The sequence below is a fragment of the Macaca mulatta genome, chromosome 19 (assembly GCF_049350105.2).
Source record: "Macaca mulatta isolate MMU2019108-1 chromosome 19, T2T-MMU8v2.0, whole genome shotgun sequence".
Lineage (NCBI taxonomy): Eukaryota > Metazoa > Chordata > Mammalia > Primates > Cercopithecidae > Macaca > Macaca mulatta.
In genome coordinates this window covers 64471959-64478095 of record NC_133424.1, presented here as the reverse complement: position 1 = coordinate 64478095, position 6137 = coordinate 64471959, and positions in this window count along the sequence as shown.

The following is a 6137-nucleotide window of genomic DNA, read 5'->3' as shown; positions in this document are numbered from 1 at the left end:
TAGCCAGGATGGTCTCGATCTCCTGACCTCGTGATCCGCCTGTCTCGGCCTCCCAAAGTGCTGGGATTACAGGCTTGAGCCACCGCGCCCGGCCGAAAAGTTTTTCTTTTATGTGGAGCAGGGAGCAAGGCTAGAAAGGATCAGGTATGGGGCAGTGCATGAGCACCTACCTGGCAGTGAGGACAAACAATCCAGTAATCCTCGATGTCAAAGAATGTGAATTTGGAAGATCTCTGTCTGGCTTTTACTTTTGTAAACAAGGTGGGGATCATTAGACTTAATGAAGTGCTATGAGGAAGAGTAATTCTTCATTGCTGGTTCTTTCCAGTAAGCTGTTCCTAGGAAAACAAAGGTGAGACAGGGAGGAAGGGGCGGGTGGGAGGGTGCTCTGGTAGTTGTTTAACCCTTGCTATTTTCTTTTCTTTTTTTTTTTTTTTTTTTGTGAGATGGAGTCTCATCTTGTCGCCCAGGCTGGAGTGCAGTGGCGTGCTCTTGGCTCGCTGCAAGCTCCGCCTCCCGGGTTCGAGCGATTCTCCTGCCTCAGCCTCCCCAGTAGCTGGAATTACAGGGACACTCCACCATGCCTGGCTAATTTTTTGTATTTTTAGTAGAGACGGGGTTTCACCATGTTGGCCAGGCTGGTCTTGAACTCCTGACCTCAAGTGATCTGCCCACCTCGGCCTCCCAGAGTGCTGGGATTACAGGCGTAAGCCACTGAACCTGATTCCTTTTTTTTTTTTTTTTAATCACGGGGTCTTGCTCTGTTGCCCAGGCTGGAGTGCAGTGGTGCGACTGGGGTTCACTGCAGCCTGGACCAGTCTCAAGAGATCCTCCATTTTAGCCTCCTGAGTAACCAGGATCACCAGCACAAATAATTTTTATTTTTATTCTATTTTATTTATTTTTTTCTTTTTCTTTTTTTTTTTTTTTTTTTTTTTTTTGAGACAGGGTCTCGCTCTGTCACCTAGACTGGAGTGCAGGGATCACTGCAGCCTTGACTTCCCCGGGTGCAGGTGATCCTCCTACGTCAGCCTCCAGAGTAGCTAGGATCACGGGTGTATGCCAGCATGCTCTGGTAATTTAAAAAAACAAAATAAAACAAAACACTTTGTAGAGATGGGGCCTACCTCTGTTGCTCAGGGTGGTCTTGAACTCCTGGGCTCAAGAAAGCCTCCTTCTTCAGCCTCCCAAAATGCTGGGATCACAGGTGTGGGCCATGGCACCCGGCCACTCTTTGCTTATTTTCTAGGAATTTAGGAGTGGAGTCAGTTTCAACATTGTCACCACATATTCTAACATGAAAAATTGCAAACATAATAAACACACGTTATAATTGTCAAATGGAACATGAAAAAGTTTAAACTGATAATAATGTCGGCATACACTTCGCCCATACCTCTTTGAATGGTATTGAGGAGCCCTAAGTATTCATGTTGGTTGTCTGGTATCTGTTCCTGTCACATACAAGAGACAACACTAGACGCGCACAGTGACACAGGCCTGTGATCCCAGCTACTCAGGACTATGAGGCAGGAGAATTGCTTGAGCCCAGAAGTTCCAGCCCAGCCTGGGCAACACAAGGAGACCTCCTTTCAAAGAGAGCGATATTAGATATAAATTGTTGCAAAGTGTGCTTGATCAATTTCCATTGTTAGGGTCTGTGTACCTGTTAAATGGAACAAAAACTTAGAATTACATTTAGGCTGGGCATGGTGGCTCACACCTGTAATCCCAGCACGTTGTGAGGCTGAAGGTGGATCACCTGAGGTTTGTAGTTTGACAGCAGCCTGGCCAAAATGGGGAAACCCTGTCTCTACTAAAAATACAAAAATTAGCCTGGCGTGGTGGTGCACAACTGTAATCCCAGCTACTTGGGAGGCTAAGGGAGGAGAATTGCTTCAACCCAGAGGCGGAGGTTGCAGTGAGCTGAGATTGTGCCACTGCACTCCAGCCTGGGCAACAGAGTGAGACTCTGTTTCAAGAAAAAAAAAAAGTTTTTCTCTTTCCTACTTTCCTACTAATCATGGGGAAACAGCATATAGAATTATGAATTCTTTGGTCTTACTAGAAGATACAAGCAGTAATTAAAATGTCATGTCTATGTAACATTAAAAAAATTAAATTATCGTGATATTTTCTCTTGTACCATCTGAGCCCTGCTGAAGACAAGAGAAGACGTTTTCTTTATCGGAGAAGTGAGTTGATAAAAATAAACTTTTATTTATTAATTCAAAGAAGAGTCTGTTTTCTGTAACCAGGAAAAAAAAGGCTATAATTGAATTTGAATTCAGACTGTGTATGTAGAGAGTACATATAGATGTGGATGAACTAGCCATTACTTTAAAATTATTTTCGTCAGCTGGGCACGGTGGCTCATGCCTGTAATACCAGCACTTTGGGAGGCCAAGGCGAGTGGATCGCCTGAGGTCAGGAGTTGGAGACCAGCCTGGCCAACATGGTGAAACCCTGTCTCTACTAAAAATATACAAATTAGTCAGGTGTTGTGGGCAGTGGCTGTAATCCCAGCTACTTGGGAGGCTGAGGCAGGAGAATCGCCTGGACCCAGGAGGCACAGGTTGCAGTGAGCAGAGATCACACCACTGCACTCCAGCCTGGGCAACAGATTGAGACCCTAAGAAAAAAAAAAAAAAAGGCAAACGACAACAACAACAACAAAGAAGGCTCACCCTTGTATATGACCCATTATGTACTTGTTTTTTCTTTCTTTTTTTCTGAGACGGAGTTTCGCTCTTGTTTCCCAGATTGGGATGCAATGGTGCGATCTCACTGTAACTTCTGCCTTGCGGGTTCGAGCGATCCTCCTGCCTCACCTCCCAAGTACCTGGGATCAAAGGCACCCGCCACCAAGCCTGGTTAATTTTTGTATTTTTGGTAGGGACAAGGTTTCACCATGCTGGCCAGGCTGGTCTCGAACTCCTGAACTCAAGTGATCCACTTGCCTCAGCGTCCCAAAGTGCTGGGGTTATAGGCATGAGCCACCATACCTGGGCAAGAATACATTTTTTCTTGTTTTAAGGCATTCACTCCAGTAGCAAGAGGAAACTAACAAAATAGCTGTATGTAGAATATTCCAAAAAAAATCTACAAAAGTCTCCAAACTAAAATTTAAAGGTCTCAAGGTACAACATCAACATACAAAAATCTTGTATATTTCTTTTTTCTTTTTTTTTCTTTGAGACGGAGTCTCGCTCTGTCACCCAGGCTGGAGTGCAGTGGCACGATCTTGGCTCACTGCAAGCTCCGCCTCCCGGGTTCATGCCATTCTCCTGCCTCAGCCTCCTGAGTAGCTGGGACTACAGGCACCCGCCACCACGCCCAGCTAACTTTTTTTTTAAGTTTTAGTAGAGACGGGGTTTCACCATGTTAGCCAGGATGGTCTCAATCTCCTGAACTTGTGATCCGCCCGCCTCGGCCTCCCAAAGTGCTGGAATTACAGGCGTGAGCCACTGTGCCCGGCCAAAAATCTTGTATATTTGTATCCACTAGCAATTAACACATGGAACCTGAAATTAAAAATACAATACTACATATGATTGCTCAATAGAAAGGTCAATGAAGGCCAGGCGTGGTGGCTTAGGCCTGTAATCCCAGCACTTTGGGAGGTCGAAGCGGGTGTATCATTTGAGGTCAGGAGTTCAATACCAGCATGGCCAACATGGTAAAACCCCATCTCTACTAAAAATACAAAAATTAGCCAGGCATGGTGGCATACTCGGGAAGCTGACGCAGGAGAATCGCTTGAACCTGTAAGGTGGAGGCTGTAGTGAGCTGAGATCGCACCACTGCACTCCAGACCAGGCAACAGAGCAAGACTTTGTCTCAAAAAAAAAAAAAAAAAAAAAGTAAAAAAAATGTTAATTTAACATTCTCAGGATTTTAAAACTACAAAATGCTGATGAAAGACATCAAAGACACCCAGATAGAGACATATACAGTATCAATTTATTGATAGACTCAACATAGAAAAAATGTGAAATTACCCCAAATTGATACACACGTTTAATATATTTACTATCAAGGCACTTTGTAGATACTGACAAGATTATACAAACAATTATGTAGAAAGGCAAAAAACCTGGAATAGCTCAAACATCTGAAAAAAAAGATAGAGGAGCACGCTCCCAGGAGGTGAAGGTTGCAGTGGGCTGAGATCGCGCCACTGCACTCAAGCTTGGGCAACAAGAGTGAAACTCCATCTCAAAAAAATAAATAAATATTAAAATAAATAAATAAAGGGTTGAAATCACTTCACGTTATTTCAAGTCCTCTAATATAATGAAAGCATTTTTCCTTTTTCATATTTACCATAAAACGTTTATACCTGCCATTGTCTTGTGCATACTCTTGTCACAAAATATTGTCTCTAAACAACAGTCTCATTTTTGTGTCCCCTAAAGTTTTACTACAGTGACACTGGGAAAAAATGTATTAAGCACAGCATCTGGCCAGGCGCAGTGGCTCATGCCTGTAATCCCAGCACTTTGGGAGGCTGAGGTAGGCGGGTCACCTGAGGTCAGGAGTTCAAGACCATGCCTGGCCAACATGGTGAACCCCATCTCTATTAAAAATACAAAAATTAGCCAGGTGTGGTGATGTTGCACATCTGTAATCCCAGCTCTTCGGGAGGCTGAGGCAGGAGAATCACTTGAGCCCGGGAGGTGGAGGCTGCAGTGAGCCAAGATCACGCTACTGCACTCCAGCCTGGGTGACAGAGCAAGACTCTGTCTCAAAGAAAAAAATACAAGCATAGCATCTGGATGCAATGTATAGAAAAAGAAAAAAGTAAAAAAAAAAAAAAAAAAGTGTGTGTGTGTATATATATATATATACACATAAAGACAAAATATAATTTTATTAGAGTTGAAAATGAACCATAGAATATACTGCTTAATGCTATAATGGGAAAATGACATTTCCATAGTTTTTAGAGAAATGCCCTTCTAGTAATATATTTATAATAAATATATTTTAATAAATCATATTATATAATACATTATATTATAAACCCTTCCACACAATAATTTTCATTGTCTACTGTAAAAAGTAACTTAGGCAATTTTACTACAAAATAATTCACAAGCATTTTCAACAATCATATTGTACAATGAGACTTGCATCTGTAGCTATAAAAGGAACATAAGATATTATCATGAAGAAAATTTGGGGTCTTTCCTAACCAAGATGGCAGGAGTTCCAGAGGAAACATTCAGTGTTGTACTAGACTTGACTGCATTTTGTGATGTCTGAACACTAACGCCTTTGACACCTCTGCACTCCCTCTTCCTATTCTGCCCATCTGGCCAACTGAAAAATCCTCAGTGCCCACTCCTTTGGCACCAGCTGGAAGTTCAAACCACAAGTGGGCACCCCTGCCCCAGCCATATCCCTTAACAATCATCTTACCCCAAGCCAGTGCCGATTCCCTAAAGTCATTTTTGAACCAGCTGGGGAAGTCTACCCTGCTCTCCCCAGAAAGCCTCATTATGGGTAAACATTTTCAGATCACGTTACTGAATGGCATCATCATTCTCAAAATCCGAACCAAACTTCAGGTGGATGTCAAAGCAGTTCCAGAAGAGTGATCAAAAGTTCAAATAACCAAAAATGTTATGAGGGCGAAAATATGAAGTTTCTAGTTAATCTACCAAAGGAAAACAAAATTCCCATTCTGTATGTTCATCCTTAAGAGAACATTTCTGAACATTAATATTTTCAAATTATGTCACTGAGCACTACAAGGTCAATAGCAATATTGTTACAATATTTTCATCCTGAAGTCCACACTTTGTCCTATTTTCCACATTACTGTATCTGTGTTTTTGCTTCCTGAAAATGAAGGTGCTTGCCACAGGTCTTATTTAGCACACAAGAAAAAGGCACATAGAGGGCCGGGTGCGGTGGCTCAAGCCTGTAATCCCAGCACTTTGGGAGGCCGAGACGGGTGGATCACGAGGTCAGGAGATCGAGACCATTCTGGCTAACACGGTGAAACCCCGTCTCTACTAAAAAAAAAAAAAAAGAAAAAAGAAAAAGGCACATAGAAACATAATACAGTGCATGTTCATCAACAATGATGAACACAGAGGGTGTTGATGAAGTTGATGATGAAGTTGCGC